General features: G+C 43.3%; 1 protein-coding gene across 2 annotated transcripts in view; it reads left to right on the top strand.

The window, feature by feature from the left end:
• LOC147904148 (protein PAM71-homolog, chloroplastic-like) overlaps nucleotides 1-18075 on the top strand; it is a 125262-nt gene that overhangs the window by 39385 nt on the left and 67802 nt on the right. The gene's annotated exons all lie outside the window — the stretch shown is intronic.

Raw genomic sequence — 18075 nt, 5'->3', positions numbered from 1 at the left:
TTTTACATCCTAAGTTCATGGTATCCTAAATTTATGTTTCAATTCAATTGCACAATTTTCCTCCGATGGGCACATATCCCGTGAAAAACAACTTCCCTTCTATGTTCTTTTTTGTTCATTTACATCAGAAGAGTGACTGAATTATGCCAATCACAAATAGGTCACACAAATTTATTTTCCAAATTGTCGTTTGGTAATATGCCATCTATGCTTTATGGCATGCTTGGAATCTGATTTATTGGAATTGAAGGTAACATGCTCTTAAGTTATTTGAAGGGTCTTCCCTACATAAGTTGTTGTCAATCTTTAAAAAAAGTCGATATTTTCGGCAAAGAGTAAGTTTAAGAATTTTCTGTTGTATGCTTTTGTTATACTTCTTAGAAGATGCTTATAAGAAGAGAAGAGCAAAGCCACCTTCATCCTTGTTTGCTTTTGTCCATGTTTGGTTTTCTTTGACAATCAATTACATGCAATGTGGTACTATTTAATACAGTGAGAATTCCTCTATGACACTGAAGATAAATGGAGAGCAGAAAGTGAACCTGGTTGAAGAGCAAAGTTGAAATGAAACTCTTGAATATACAAAGAAGGTGAGGACTATTAAGAAACTGTAAACCTGAACTGAGAAATCCTTAAAGGTAGGGGACTGGAAATCTTTGAAGATAGGGGACTGTAAATAATCCTAGCATGACACGTGGCATGCCACATTTATTGTTTCCTGAAATTTTTATTGAACCATAAGCTAGAGGACCCTAGATACCTCAGCTTAGTTGATGCCAGATTCCAAATTAGATGCCTTGACATAAACCTATGGGACCGGCTACACAAGTCTTAGTCCTGGTGACCAAAGTAATCTAGTGCTCCTTAGTTAGTGGTTTGGTGAAGATATCTCCTGAATTGTCCTTTGTAGAACAAAAGATCATTTGAATCTGTCCAATTTCCACTTTCATTTTGATGAAGTGATACGTAATGTCAATGGGCTTGGTTTTAGCGTGATCAACAAGATTCTTGACCAAGGCCAACCTAATGGGACTTGAAGCTTGCCCTGTTATACCAAGATGACCAAGCAACCTTTGAAGCCAAATTGCTTCACAGACAATTGCGGCAGCGGCAAAAAATTCAGCCTCTATGGAGGAAAGAGAGCCCTGATATAGTCCCATTGCTGAGTGAAAATTTGAGTTGTGAACTTCTTGTTCTTGCTCCCTGCCCAATCACTATCATGGGCCCATGGTCTTCAGATAAGTTAGGCTGCCCCCTAGCTGCCCATAAAGATTGGCATCCGCGTCTGGCTGCTCCAAATTTGCGTCCGGTATCAGTTTTGTTTCCATGGTGTGGAAATTGGCTTGCTTTCGTGCATATAAAATTTGTCTCTTAGCATACTTTCATGGATGACAAAGATACCATCCTTTTGCTGTCACACTTTTATGCCCAAGAAATAGTGCAAATGCCCTGAATCTATCATCTCAAACTGTCTACAAAGTGCAGCCTTGAGCTGCTTGTCGTCACTGCTTGTAATGATAAGATGATCCATGCAGAGTATGACAAGGGATGATGCTATCATTTTTCTGCAATACATAAAGATTGGGGTCAGATGTGTCCTTTTTCATGTCAAATGTATGGAAGAAGGTGCCAATGTTTGTATACCTAGAACGACTTTCTGAGTTGGCATGCCTTGTCCTCTTGTCCCTTCTACACAAACCCAATTGGCTGCTCCATATATACCTCCTCAACCAATTCTGAATTCAAAAATGTAGATATGACATCCATTGCCATAAGGGCAATGAGAAGTTTGCTCTACTATAGAAAGTACTGTCCTGATGGTGGTAGCAAAAGTCTCAATGAAATCTACGCCCCCTTCCTAGGAGTATCCCTATGCAATCAACCTTGCCTTGTACTTATTAATGGACCCATTTGCGGTAACTTTCTTTTGGTAAGCCCATTTCCATTTCCAGCCCAACTCCTGAATTTCACTGTCTTCAAATACCACGTTGGCATTTCTTGGTCTCCATGGGACCTGTTTTCCTTGGTGCCGTTCGTGATGAGCTGGCTGTTCCAAGCCTTCTCTTTGCTTTGGTTTCAATGTTTGGTTCGTCCTCATGCTGTAACTTATTTACCCCAAAATCTTGCTGCATATTGGAAGTATGATAATGACTCTTCTTTGCCCTTGTCATTTTCTCTCTTTGTATGTCGTGTGTTTTGCTTCTTCCTCCATATCTTGCATGTAGAGACCTCCATAGCTTTACCTTCATAGTCCAAGAGGCCACCCAGTTCATCAAAGGACTAGAAGAAGTGCTAAGGGGGTTGGTGTCATGAAAGCATTGGAAGACACTTTTAAGACCAGCCTGCCCCCCCAATGACAAGACTAAAGAGGTGCGGGACTTCAGCACCACGTTAAAATAATGCCTTGCCATATGCATACAAAGAATGCACAGAAGAAGATGCATTGGAAGTATAAACAAAAGAAAATAAGGGGCCACCAGTGCTTTGTCTCTTGCATTTTAGAACGGGAATGGGACTTGTGGTCCTCATTAGGCGGCTCTGCCGATAACTTGTGAGGGAAGGATCTCATAGTGTACACTAAGGCACCCCAGAGTCTACAGAGGAAATTACCCATAGTACATGGGTACATATGGCAATCGGCATACTGGTTAAAGACTAGCATAGATAATGGGTTGCAAGTGTTAAGAGGAGTGGTAGTCCTCTTTCCATCCCATCTGCAAGCATAGATCATTGTGTTTGGAATGGATGAGCATGCTCGCTATATGTGGATCCAACGTAGGAGACCCCAAATCACGTATGTATACATTGTGGCTGTCAATGCTATGGATGGCATGCTTGCTATACGTGTATCCAACTTAAAAGACCCCAGATGACATGTGTGTACATTGTAGCTATCAATAAGAACCAATAACAAAAAAACAAATCAACACTATCATCTGGTGACCAACGTTATGAGCATACAAGAGGATCACCACCCAACTACAAAAGCCCCTTAGAGCTTAGCCCTGGTATGGCCTTGTAGGCTAGTCTTAGGACTCAATCAACCCTTATGAAGTCAACCGTTTGGTTGACTTTGGGGCCATATAGGCCACCCCTTTGTACTTTCTCATTATCCATTTGCAAGTACTCACATTTGCTTCAGCTTGTTGTCTACTCCCTTGCATTCCACTTCCACTTCATTGCTCCCTGCACCCAACAGTGGTATTAGAGCAGGTTCTCTTGCTCCTACCTACCTCACCTCGTGCTCAGCCATTGCTCCTACCTGCCATTTTGCTCCAGCTCAGTCCGGTTCCTCATTTTGTCACCAAAAACCAGTTTTTGAGTAGAAAAACAATCCAGTTTTTTAAGGTCCAATTTCGACGTTTAATGAAAGTTTTGAGTTGTTTTTATAGAAACGACCCCTTCCTGCACCATTTCAACTTGGTCCGCACAATTGTACGGACGTCGTACGGACGTATGGGCCTGTACGGACATGAATGTGACACTGCCAGGAGTCCGTACAAAATGACTACAGGTGATTCCAAGGATTTTTCTGCCATTTTTTGGGGTTTTTGGCTCAGTTCTTGACTTTTTCTATCATTTGGGCCTTCCTCCAACTGCTCCAACCAGTTCTAGCACCATTTGGCTGGGATTTGTTCCCTCTTGACTCAGATTTGCCTTGTACAGTTGCATTTGAAGCTTATCACCCTCTTTTCTGTCACGTTTGCACACATTGCAGTGACATTGATGTGATTTTGCTCTAGAAATTGGGGCTTTTGTGTCACATTTGCAGATTTTGCAAGGATGTTTGCTCCTTTTGGTCACATTTTGGGGATTTTGCAGTATTTTCCCTCTTTTGACTCCATTTCACCTCCGAAATTGGAGATTTTGGATCTATTGCTGGCAGATTGCGGGGTATTTTCAGATTTGCAGGTTATTTTGTCACGTTTGCACTCATTGCAATGACATTTGGCTGCTTTGATATGAAGTTTAAGGTTTTGACATTGGCAAGAAATTGCAGTAGATTTGGTCACATTTGGAAAATTATTGGAAAATGTAGGGCTTTTTCACATTTGACCTCTTTTTTTTTTCCCCCTAAAAGAATACTTCATTAAGTATGAATGAAAACGCAAGAGCAAGCAGGAGTACATCAAGCCATGCATGAAAAAAAACTAGCTCAAAAAGAGCTAACAAAAATCCAAGTGGAGGCTGAAAATTCCACCTCAACTGTGAAGGAGACTTGGAGAAGGAGGAGATCCTCTCCAAACCAGCTCAAAAAGAGCTAACAAAATGTGAGGGAGACTCAGAGAAGCAAGGAGATCGTCTCCAAACTCTGAAAAAGTATCTCTCTTGGCTTTTTCACATTTTCCCTTTTTTTGACATATTTGCCCTCTCAAAATTTGGGGCTTTTGTCATATTTGCTGACATTTGCAATGATATTTTGCTTGGCACAGCCAGCTTTGGGTTCTATTTGCATTTGCCTTTTGATTTGGGCTATTTGTCCTTTGTAATGTGGCATTCAGCCAACATTTGGGACATATTCAGCTCAGGCTTGCATTGGGCAGATTTGCAAACATTTGCCCTTTGTTTTGGGCTGATCAGTTGCAGGACAACTCTTTTGCAGGGGGTCCTTTGATTGGACATACATTTTCTTGCATGGAGATAGCTTGTGCATTTTGCTCAGTGTTTGAGTAGCTGTCATTGACACTTACAGACATTTGCTGTCATTTTTGGTCTAACATTCGCAGCCAACAGTCAGATACTTGGGCAGCTAGCTCTTTGCATTGTAGCCTTGAGGCTGTGACATTTGCAGGACACTTTTATTTTATATTTTTTTGGGGACTTTCATTTGCAAAGTGGCAAACCATGAATCTTTTGGGATGCTTGCTACCAAGGACAAGCTTGATGGCACCGATTATCCCATGTGGTCGTACTTGGTGTGCCACCTGTTGGTGTCTAGGAACTTTTACAGAATTGTATCTCGATCAAAGACTAGACCTGTCTTGTCATCACAAGCACTTGCTGCTATGGCAACCACTTTTGCCACTTCTGGCTGATCTACCACTACTCCCTCAGTGCCTACCGCTGACCCTCTGACACTAGAATAGATTCGTTGGGATCAGCGAGATGTACAGGCACATGTAGTGGTTGCCATGAATTGCAAGAGAGTTATTATCCCTCACATTCGGTCTTGCAAAACAGCCAAGGATGCATAGGACACTTTGGCTAGTCTTTATGAGATACGCAATGAGGCCAGAGTTGCTTATTTGCGTAGGTAGCTTGAGAATGTTAAGATGAATGAAGGGGCAGCATGGATGCCTACTTGGCACAGGTCAAGGACTTCAAAGAGCAGCTCATCAATGTTGATGAGATTTACCAAACTTGCAGGTTGTGTCCACCACACTTGATGAACTCACGGACTCATATCATGGATTTGCTACAGCACTTAGACTAGTGACCATGGGTAACCCCAACCACTATTCTTTTGATCAGCTTGTTTCCCTACCCTACAGGAGGACCAGAGTCGTCAAAACAGGGCTTCTTCTACTCATGCAAATCAAGCCTTTGCTACTGATCATAGGGGCGAAGGAAAAGGGGGGGATGATTATAGAAAGCCCAAACTTACATCTAGTACGTCCTCCTCTTCTTCACCTGCTGATGAAAAGAAGAAGAAATGCTGCAATTGTTGCAAGAAACCAGGTCATGACATATGTGAGTGCCGGAAGTGTATTGCTTCCAAGAAGAAGCAGCAGGGACAGCAAGGTCTTGCTGTCACAGATACTCCAGCTGCTCATGTCACAACTATAGAGGCAGCCAATCTTTGCTCATGATGAATGGGCATTTCTTGTGGAGTGTCATTATATCCTACTTTGCATGATTCAGCTTTTGGAGTCTAATCACGGATTAGTGATTTCTCGTCATGACAATCAAGTTCAGCTCTCATGGCCAGCATCCATTCATGACTTTCAAATGCATCTTTGTGACAAAGAGGCTCCTCATTACAAGCAGTAGCAATCAAAGCTACAGCCTAAAAATTGCCTTGCATCTGTTTGTGCGCACCTCTAGTGCGGGCATGCAAAGGCTCAGTCTGCTGTCCCTGAGGGTATCCAAAAGCCAATGAGGGACTGATTTTTGCTGTCTCATGACAGCCCTCTCCTCTTGAACTACTTGCTCGATAGCATGGCCATTTGGCGGTGGAAAATCAGGCTAAAAGAAAGAAAGAAAGAAAGTTTATTAAAGTCTTCGGAAGACCGATGGGTCTATGAGACTGTGAAAATCCTGATACAACAAGCTGTGGTAATAGAGCTACTAAACGAGCATCCATACCAATGCAAAATAACAGTACTAAGTCCTAAGTACAACATAGTCATGTCGATGGTCGACTATATATCAGTCTCAGCATCATCATCATCATCGGTAGCAGCAAGATATCAAGATGGATGGGGCAGTGGAGGCATGAAGTCGGCAATAGAGTGCTGTCGGCCACTCAGAGGTGCGGTCTTGGCACATCTCTTGGTTGTAGCTCTGCGTCTGACCAGGACTACTGTGACCCCCGTCGGTTGGGCTCCGACTCTAAGGGAGGGGATGTCCCTGAGTGTGATCTGTGTGTCTATCCGCTGTCTGAGCTGTTGGGTCACAGGCTCCGAGTCACGGTCATGTCGAGGCCTCGTCTCGTGGGGGTCCATGTGATCTAGCTGAAAGAACTCCGTGATAGAGCTCTGAGAGGGATCAGCTGAGGAAGAAGTCTGCTCCTGTCTCCGTGCTTGAAGTATCCTCTCACGGTGTCTAAGTGCCTCATGAATGAAACCTGCCAAACACCGCTGGTCTGGGTAGGAGAGGAAACATGCCAAAATCCTGTAACTATCCCTGAAGAGGCAGTGGAAACGTCCTCGGATCTCATAGTACACAGGACACCTGAAGATGAAATGCTCCTCTGTCTCAACCTCCTGCATGTCACACAGTGTGCATATGCGCCTCTCCCTGGGTAGTTGCTCTGCTCTGTCGCTCTCGATGCGGAGTGCGGAGTCTGTGTGAAGAGACCCGAAACTGCCCAAGAGACTCCGCGAGTGGGGTAGGTGAATCTGTGTGTATCCTGGTGGGTCAATGAAACCCTCCGCTGTGATATGTAAGAAGTGATCTCTGTAGAAGCTAAGCTTTACTGGGAGTTCACTCGGTCCCAACTAGGTCCGAAATGTGTGTAGATGTAGTAGATCCTTATGGATAACCTGGTTGAGCTCGTGTGATAAGAGGGGAGAAAACGGAGCATCCATGCTGTACTGGAAGGGAGGTAGTCTATCCATGTGGAGCCCCAATTGCTCAAACCATCTCTCTGTATGTGCATACCAGCACCTCTCGTCTCCTCCTACTGCAAGTGCCATAGAAGAGGATAGAGCTATCCATGGTAGCCTGCTACGCCCCGAGGTCCCCGAGGTATAATCCCCATATTCCCTAACTCGGTACATATATGTGATGACCTGAAATGAGCAAAAGCAACGGGAGGAGGATTGGAGCTGCTAGAGGCATGTGGCATGGCTTTGCACTATGTCATCTGTCCTTGTAAGAGGCGGAATAGAATCAAACACATTAGAGGCTTCCACTAAAGGCTGTGTTTTACAGTCCAGCCAATGTAAAGGGGCATGCTCAGCAAGAACCTCGTTCCTACTGACAATCACCTTGCCTGTGCTAGGCTGAAACAACTTGTAACCTTTGCTTTGTGAGTTGTAGCCAATGAAGATGCATTTGACAACCTTATCATGAAGCTTATGCCTCAATTGAGAGGGTACATGCACATACACAAGAGACCCAAACACCGCATGTGAGAAATGGCAAGCTTACGACCTGTCCATGCTTCATCGGGAGTCATGGTCTTTAATGCTCGAATGGGTACTCAGTTGAGCACATAGTTGGCACACATCATTGCATCCAACCAGAATTTATCGAGTAAAGACTTTCCCTTAAGCATGCACCGTCTCATTTCTGTTTCTATTCTCATTTTAATGCTCTGCAAGCCCATTTTGTTGCAGAGTGTATGGCATTGTGCACTGATGAATGATACCCCGGTTGCTAAAAAATCAAAAAATTCCCGGGACATGTACTCACCTCCTCTGTTAGTGTGGAAGCTCTCGAGTTTCTCCCCACTCTTATTAGCTGAGGATTGAGGTAGGGAGAGCAACAGGTATACCTAGAGAGTAGCGGGTCTGCACGCTATGTACGCTGGGGGCAGTTGAGACAGAGGATTATTTTCTTTGTGTTTACCCAGCCTACTACGAGATTCAGGGACGCTACCACTGTCTCTACCTAGAGGTGAATGGCTTCGGTCCTTTATCACGACTGATCCATTTCCACGACTAGGTCTATATTGGGCTTTATCTGATGGAGATGCGGCGACACAAGGAGGTGCTTCTACGACAGATTAGAGAACAGTATGGGATGGTCAGACCACTACAGGACATAGAGGGTGACTGGGCACAGCGGCACATCACAGACTTCTATACATTTGAGCTAGCCCTCGGACGTAGTGGAGTGGAGGAAGAGGAGCTAGCCGATATGAGAGTAGAGTCTGGATGAGCAAGTGGCATAGTGCCGCCGAGAGAGGGGCGCAGAGGCCACATGTGCAACAGAGAGCCCCTAGAGTACACTCTGTTGAGGTCCGACCTATCATAGCTTAGGGGAGACCGACAGAGACGAGGGGTCACTCTAGACATAACCCAGATAGTCCAGAGAGCACGGAGACTGTGTCCCGACAGCTCGACAGACGCAGATACGGGATATTTTCGCCCACCAGAGAGCTATTAGTGTACCAGGCTTCGGTTTCGTCCCAACGCCTGGATAGACTGATTGATATGATTATGATTATGATTATGATTCTGTTAACATAGATTAGTACTCAACAAGGGTCCCAGTGTACCCTTTGCTTCAGCCCACTAAGGCTTTTATGAGTTCGCTTTTCTGTGCACTTTGTCCCATAGGCCCGTGAGGTCTCCCGTGGACGTCAATATATCTTTCTTTCTTTCTTTCTTTCTTTCTTTCTCTACAAAGGCAATCCACTGCTGAAGCAAGAGAAGACATCTGACTTCAGCTTCATGGGATATATATATCCAAGTGAACCTGGTGAAGTCATCTATAAAAGTAACAAAGTAATAGTACCCCCCAATTGATACTGTCTACATTGGTCCGCACACATCACTATGTACGAGATGCAACTTCCTGGATGCACCAAGGGTCCCATCCTTGGGTAATGGAAACCTATGCATTCTGCCAGCCCTCACATATATGTTTTTAAAGTGCATGTATGGGTGGAAGAACTACAACCATGTCATGTGAATGCATCTTCACCAAACTGTTGAAGTTGAGATGTCCCAATCTCTCATGCCATAGATGTGTATCAGAAATTACAGATTCAGCCACGGCATTAGCTTCTATAGCAGCCTGTTGTGCATATATGCCAAGACAGAGAAAAACTGTTTGACCCCTTTGTTTTTTACCACAGAAGAGGCATTTGCATTCTTATTCAAAGGCTGAACCATTTCAGCTTGCACTAGCATCCGTGGAGCTCGGGAAGGGCATTGTGAAGCCATGTGCCCAAATTGCTTGCATTCAAAGCAAGCACCTGCAAATAGCCCCCACTTGAGCTTGTAAAAGGCACTCCCCATGGAAACTTTATTCACAGTGACCGAATATGAAGTTGGAGTGGGATGATCTGTATCCCACAAAATGCAGAAGCGATTCGAATTTTCATTGGGTCGTGGTGGATATACCACCTTACCGAGCGAAGCTGCAATTTTAGGTAGAAGAGAAGACAAGCATTGAGGAAAATCCACAACTTCTACCCAAACAGGGCAACGATGCCGAATCAATGCGTGGTAATCCCGGGTGGGAGACCAAGGCAAAACATGGACCATTTGCTGGCCATAGAAAAGAGGAGAGTGCTCCAGCAAAACCTGACGGTGCTCCTCATCAGCCATGATGATCTCAAAAAAGCCCCTTGCTGCATAATGAATTTTTTTTACATAAGAACCACCCAGGGTTCGAATCAACCAATTCCCAACATCTGCAGCAGCAAGCATCCGTCCTGGGAAGAAAATTATAATGGCATGCTTTGCATACTCCTTAACTGGATCAAATATATCATCCACTTCCACCATAATGCGAGTGGTGGGAAGTGGATCTTTCCAACCTTTACGGGTGTCTTCAAACCCTTCATGCATAACCTCATAAACAAGCTGAGCCTGAGCACAGTCATGAAGGGAATCATCTGAATCCATCACCTGTTTTTGTTTCTTGTTGGAAACCGACTTGTCTTTGTGAAAGGTTTTCTCATAGGAATAATCTGCCATTCGAGTTAAGGAAAAAACTTGGAAGCAGCAACGCTTTACAAGGAGAAAAGCACAGCTAGTTTATCTGTGTCAATATTCCGTACTGTTCTGTTGCCTATCCGTACATCTGTACATACCTCACTCCGGTGTTCCTCCCGTACAGTTTCTGCCAGCTTCTCATTTCGTCAGTACAGTGCTTCAGCCCTCTCTTTCTCTCATCGTTTGATATTTGTTGAATCCCTCAGCCTCCATGGCAGAAGCAAACAAATATTATGTCAAGAGAGCACTCTCTCGTGAACCCAAACGACAAGCACGGGAAACCTCTCCCCCCATAGCTCCTTCTTCTGAAGATGCTTCCTATGTGTTTGATATGTTGAATGAGGATTTTCAACAAAGTAGAAGGGAATGGATTCAACCTGCTCCGGAACTCACTTACAAAATGAAGTTGCCTTCTCTTGTGAATCCTTTGAAGAAGCTCTCTCAAACTGCAGTGATTATCTTTTTTCCAGGCAAAATTCCCTCTGCTAATGATGTGGGACAATGGGTGAATTCTCTCCTAGGTGGATGCTATGTAGAAGGAGTCTATTTTGCCTCCTGAGGATTTTATGAAGTACATCTTTTGGATGCCTTGACAAAACAAAAGATGTTGGAAATGCCTCCTTTATTTTTTGGTCGACAAATGGTGCATATTATGCCCTGGTCCCCTAATAAGGACTATCAGAATCTCATCAAGCATCACTGCCCAGTATGGGTTGAAGTGGTTGATTTTCCAGATTACATGAGAACAGAGCTTCCAGGTTTAGCTATGACATTGGGACAAGTGATCTGTCCTCCTCGTCCCACAGGTAATAAAAATCGTTTTTGCATCTTGTGGGATACTGATAGACTGACCCCCTCCTCTATTGCAGTTGAGATTGAGGGTGTTAATTTGGGATTAAAATATTTCACTTTAAAATGGGGCATTTTTGCTGGAGCTTGTTTTTCTTGTCACAAGTTTGGGCATCTTGCTTCAGAGTGTCCCTCTATCCTTCATCCACCTCCTCCAGCAGCTATCCCTCTGCCATCAAATAAAGGAGGTCAGAAGACATATGTGGAAAAGATTGAAGTTAAAGGAGCAAAGCCTTCAGTTCATACAGGGACCCAGGCCATTTCAGCTCCAAATAAGGATAAAGGAAAAAGCAAGTTAGGGGAAAATAACCCATCTTCTCATGAGGGATGGCAGACTGCAAAGAAGACGGTGCCCCTCAAACAAAGACCTCTCCAATCTCGTAATTGGGATGCCTCTGCTCCTTCTCCAGGACAATCTTCTACCTCTCCAAGCAACCCCATCTCAAAGGCATGGGTTAATGCAGTCAAGAAGGGTCTTCCCCTTTGTGAAGAAGATGATATTATCCGGGAATTGGATGCTGAGGGTCAGCAAGACCCTGTGGCAATGACAGAGGCTTGAGGCCTCCTGTTCTTTTTGAGGACAGATCATCTCTTGTATATATTTTCATGCGTGCTTCTCTTAAATGTTTTTCCTATAATATACAGGGCCTCTGCAACCATAATAAATGGAGGCTTTTACGGCATTATATAAATACAACTGATCCGGATGTTGTGTGTCTACAAGAGCATAATCAGCATTTTTTGGCTGGCCAGCATGGGTTTTTTTCTGGATATGATATATTTTATTCAAGATCTGAACAGTTCTCTGGGCTGTGCATTTTAGCCAGACATGATCTGCAACCCTGGATAGCATATAATGATCTTGGTGGACGATGGATGATTATCCAATGTATGATTAATGGAGAGATTTTTGAAATAGGATCTTTGTATGCTTCTCAAAATTCAGCTTCAAGAGCTCAAATGTGGAACTCCATCAAGCAATATCCTTGGTCTTCAAATGCACTACTTTGTGGTGATTTCAACAATTCTCCTCACTGGAAGGACAACACTACACATAAATCCCATATGCTGCCTTCTGAAATTCAGCAATGGGAACATATGACATCATCTCTTCAATTTGCAGATTTATGGACAGCAACTCACCCTTCAGTTATGGGATTTACATATCATCATAATGCTTTCACAGAATATTGGGCCAGGCTTGATAGATTTTATCTTCTTCATGCTCAGCAATATGATGAATATACATGTCAAATGCGGACTGATTATTCACAGCAATTATCTGATCGTACTCCACTATGGCTCATTCTTTCTTTTGGTATGCCTCTGAATGACTTGCAGCTCTCTTCAGTCAGAAATTTACAGGTCAATCAATTATATCTCTCTCATGAAAATTTCCAGCATATGATCAGATTGGCTTGCAGGCCATTGCTTTCCCACGCTCAGGAGGATCTGGACTTTGGTTGGACCTCTTTCATACATCGTATTCAAAATGTCATTAAGGAATATGGAAGATGGTACATGGCAGAAACCAGACACCATATCCAGTGGGCAAAATCATACAAGCAGTATTTGGTACAGATTAGTCATCAAAGATCTCTATCTGATTCTGAGCAGCATTTATTGTCTTGTGCTTCCTCCATAATTGATGCCAATGATAAACGCAAGTTGTCCAAATGGCAGATCCGGGCCAGAGCTAAACCTATGCTAGATAAGGGCTGTTCCTCGAAATCTTTTTTCCGGAACTTACATGCACATAGACAAAGCCAATCTATCATGAGGGTCAGGAAACCAGACGGCCTTTGGACCCAGACTCTATCTCAGTTAGAAAAACAATGTTTGGATCATTTCCAGCTTCTCTTTTCTCAGCCATCATCTTCTACACCTCAGGTTATTTCAGCCCGTAACAAATTTACTGCGTTTGTTTCTCCTATTGTCTCATTGCAAAAAGCCTCAATGCTGGAAATGTCTTTTTCGGATGTTGAATTGGATGAAGCTCTTAGGCATTTGGGTAAACATAAATCCCCTGGTTGGGATGGTTTGACGGTTGAATTTTTTGAAGCCTTTTGGCCTGATCTGAAGGGTCCAATTCTGCAGTTTATAAATGTAGCCTGGCAGCTTCAACATCTTCCCTCAGCTTGGAAGCATGGTCTGGTTAAGCTTGTGCCCAAAAAACCTCTATGTGAGACTATGGACGACTGGAGACCCATCACTTTGATGCCGGTTATATACAAACTGATTGCCAAGATGTTGCTACATCGGATAAAGGATATCCTTCATGAAGGCCTTCATCCCAGGCAATATGGTTTTGTTCCTAGACGGCACATACATGACAATATCATTAACACTATCATCGCAATGGAATATGCAAAATATTCAGAACAAGATGTGTTGGTCATGCAGGTGGATGTGGCTAAGGCTTTTGATACAATACAATGGGATTATGTTTCTCAAATCATGTTAAAACTTGGTTTTGGGCCAAAGCTAGTTAATGTCATATATTGGCTTTACTCAGATTCCACTGCTCAATGCTTTATTGGGAATCATTTGTCTGAGTCTTGGACTCTCGAACGCTCAGTTCGACAGGGATGCCCTCTCAGTGCTTTGCTCTATGCCATTGCTTCACACCCTTTGCTACTTTATATGGATCACATGGTTGATACTGGACAGCTAGAGGGGCTTCAGATTTCTGGTTCACGACCCTTCCTTGCACAGGCCTATGCAGATGATTCATTCTTCATGCCAAAGAATAGTCCTTTGGAGATTCGCCTCTTGGTGGATACCCTTTCAGAATTTGGGTTAGCAGCTGGTCTTAAAATTAATTTTCAGAAATCAAAACTCTTGCCACTCAAGCATTGTGACTGGCATGCTATCTTGTGGCGAGGCCAGATTGTTTATCCTGAAAATATAGTAAGACATTTGTGCTATCCCATTCGCTGGAAAATCAGCAATAAGCAACAAATGTCTTGGGTGGCAAACAAAATTCAGAACAAATTAGAATATTGTAAGATCTCCACTTGGCCTCTGCATGTACGGCTTCGAATTGTCCAGTCTATTGTTCTAGCTTATGTCCAGTTCTATCTTCCTCTATTACATTGGTCATCTCGAGATCTCACTTCCTTTATGTCTCAAGCCATGGAGATTTTTTGGAAAACAAAGCTTCATAAAAAAGCTTTACGGCTGCTCAAAATGGACTTGCTCTGCTCACCAAGAATGCATGGTGGTTTGAATATAATCAACATCAAATTTTATGTGTTGGCAAGAAAGATCACTATGCTCAAGACATTTTTTGAACAACAGCAGCCTTGGTCTATCATGTTGGTAATTTTGTGTGGACAGATGAGCACTAATGTTTATGGACACTGGCTAGTTGATCCATCGGAAGTGGTGCTTGGGAAATTGCAAGGTAAAATCCCTCGTTGTCCATTCTCTAATTCCTTGATTCAGGACTGGAAGCAAGTACTCTCTCACATCAAATGGTCTCCCCATCCTGCTTCTTTAGCTTCTTCACTCAGAATGGAAAGTATTCATTGGAGTGCTGTCTTTTCCTCTCCCCTTGCTGTTCAATAACCCATCAGAGCTTACAATCTTATGAAAATGGGTATCCGGTTCATTGATGACGTAGTGGATATGCAAGGAAATATTCTCACTTTTCCAGTAGCATGTCAACAATACAATTTGGGGATGCATCATCGACCCATTTGGAAAGCTATTGCTGATCTCTTACTCCCTCTGATTCCAATTCCGACATTGAATGTCGGAGACAGGCTTCAAGATTGGCACCTTTGCTCTTCAAATACAAGCATATCCTCTAAGCCTTTGAATTTATTGACTTCTATACAAGCTTATCGTTTGATATTACCTCCTCCCTGGATTGCCCATCATGCTAATTCTCTATGGCATTTGAACAAGTCATTAGCCTGGTGGAAAGGAAGGTTGCAATTGATATGAAAATTGAAAATGCCTTTGAAGCAACGACTCTTTCTATGGCGATGTATTGTTGGTATTCTTCCAGTAGGGGTGAAATTGGCTCAAAGAAGGATAGCTTCGCGCCTTTGTCCAAGATGTCATCTTACATCTGAGAGTATTCCGCATTTACTGTGGTTTTGTTCATATTCCAGAGACCTTCTTGACAGAATCTCCTATTTCTTATCTCTCAGATTCCCAGCTCACAGGTTCTACAGGTTTTTCTGGATATATGGCAAACTATCAGCTTCTTTATCACAGTATTCTCTTTTCTTCCACTAGATCAGATACTGGGCTTTATGAACCCTCTGGTTACAGTGCAATCAAGCATATCTACATTCTCCACTCTAGCAGCCATATGAGTTCTTCCGAGCCTCATTGCGGCAGTCTTTATATGATGCCTTACATGAGGAAGATTTAGATGTTTCTTGTATTCAGCTTTTCTTTTACTGCTTTTGATGGATAGGGCTTTGGCTCTCTTTTGAGCTCTGCCCAGATGTAAATGAATGTATCATAATATAAGTAGCTTGGTTTTACAAAAAAAAAAAAAAAGTGTGTGATGGTCCTCGCGTGTGTGTGTGTGAGAGGGAGGAGGTGGAGAGCGTGAGAGAGAGGAGGTCGACACAGAGACAGGTCCCTGTATAGCTCCCCTCTTCGTCCGTACATCCGTACAGACACCGTACGCTCACCGTACGGTGGTGCGAATAGATTCGGTCATCCCTGCGCAGCCTCAACTGATCCATCTTCTAATTAGCATCTACAATGGAGTCGCAATGGTACTAGTTTCTAGTTTCTTTGAGCCCTCTCCCTTAGATGATACACTATCATTTCTAGCATCTTCCATTACCACTCTCCTAAAGACTTTGAACATGGTTCACTTTGTTGGCGTCCTGATCTTCATCACCTTTACTTTGGACTTTCTCCCAATTTTCTTTCAATGTGCAACCGTACTTTCCTTACTCTTCCGTACAGCTTAGCGTCAGCATCTATGTTCCGTACAGTCCTGTCAGATTCTCCGTGTGAAAGTTCTGTACAGCTCCGTCTGCTAATCCGTACGTCCGTACAGTGCACGAGTCTAGCGTCTCTTCCGTACGTCCGTACATCCTTGGCTCTTCCGTACAGCTTTGCCCCTTTGTGTCCCATCAGCAACTCTGTTCTGTACCTTTCTGTCAGATTCTCCGTGTGAAAATTCCGTACAGGTCATTCAGCTTCTCCGTACGTCCGTACAGTTCTGTCAGCTTCCCATTTCTTTCGCACAGTGCTTCAGTCCTATCTCATTCTCATCGTTTGATATCTGTTTGAAACCCTTAGCCTCCATGGCAGAAGCAAACAAGTATTATGTCAAGAGAGCACTCTCTCCTGAACCCAAAAGACAATCAAGGGAAACCTCTCCCCCCATATCTCCTTCATCTGAAGATGCTTCCTTTGTGTTTGATATGTTGAATGATGATTTTCAACAAAGTAGAAGGGAATGGACTCAACCTGCTCCGGAACTCACTTACAAAATGAAGTTGCCCTCTTTTGTACATCCTTTGAAGAAGCTTTCTCAAACTGCAGTTATCATCTTTTTTCCAGGAAAAATTCCCTCTGCTAATGATGTGGGTCAATGGGTGAATTCTCTCCTAGGTGGATGCTATGTAGAAGGAGTCTATTTTGCCTCCCGAGGATTTCATGAAGTTCATCTTTTGGATGCCCTGACAAAACAAAAGATGCTGGAAATGGCTCCTTTATTTTTTGGTCGACAAATGGTGCATATCATGCCCTGGTCCCCTAATAAGGACTACCAGGACCTTATCAAGCATCATTGCCCCATTGGGACAAGTCATCTGTCCCCCTCGTCCCACAGGTAATAAAAATCGTTTTTGCATCTTATGGGATACTGATAGACCGACCCCCTCCTCTATTGCAGTTGAGATTGAGGGTGTTAATTTGGGAAGGAAATATTTCACTCTAAAATGGGGCATTTTTGCTGGAGCTTGTTTTTCTTGTCACAAGTTTGGGCATCTTGCTTCAGAGTGTCCCTCTATCCTTCATCCACCTCCTCCAGCAGCTATCCCTCTACTTTCTAATAAAGGAGGTCAGAAGACATATGTGGAAAAGATTGAGGCTAAAGGAGCAAAGCCTTCACTGCATACAGGGAGCCAGGCCAATTCAGCTCAAAATAAGGAAAAAGGAAAAAGCAAGTTAGGGGAAAATAACACATCTCCTCATGAGGGATGGCAGACTGCAAAGAAGGCGGTGCCTCTCAAACAAAGACCTCTCCAATCTCGTAATTGGGATGCCTCTGCTCCTTCTCCAGGACAATCTTCTACCTCTCCAAGCAACCCCATCTCAAAGGCATGGGTTAATGCAGTCAAGAAAGGTCTTCCCCTGTGTGAAGAAGATGATATTATCAGAGAATTGGATGCTGAGGGTTAGCAAGACCGTGTGGCAATGGCAAAGGCTTGAGGCCTCCTGTTCTTTTGGAGGAATGATCATCTCTTGTATATATCTTCATGCGTGCTTCTCTTAAATGTTTTTCCTATAATATACAGGGCCTCTGCAATTAGAATAAATGGAGGCTTCTATGGCATTATATAAATACAACTCATCCAGATGTTGTGTGTTTACAAGAGCATAATCAACATTTTTTTGCTGGCCAGCATGGGTTTTTTTCTGGATATGATATATTTTATTCAGGATCTGAACAATTTTCCGGGCTGTGCATTCTAGCCAGACATGAACTGCAACCCTGGATAGCATATAATGATCTTGTGGACGATGGATGATCATCCAATGTATGGTTAATGGAGAGATTTTTAAAATCCTCATTGGAAGGACAATACCACAGATAAATCCCATATGCTGCCCTCTGAAATCCAGCAATGGGAACATATGACATCATCTCTTCAATTTGCAGATTTATGGAGAGCAACTCACCCATCAG

Source organism: Dipteris shenzhenensis, chromosome 3 (genome assembly GCF_047967505.1).
Source record: "Dipteris shenzhenensis isolate YYH24624 ecotype China chromosome 3, Dip_SZ_1.0, whole genome shotgun sequence".
NCBI lineage: Eukaryota > Viridiplantae > Streptophyta > Polypodiopsida > Gleicheniales > Dipteridaceae > Dipteris > Dipteris shenzhenensis.
This window is presented reverse-complemented; position numbering and strand designations above follow the sequence as displayed.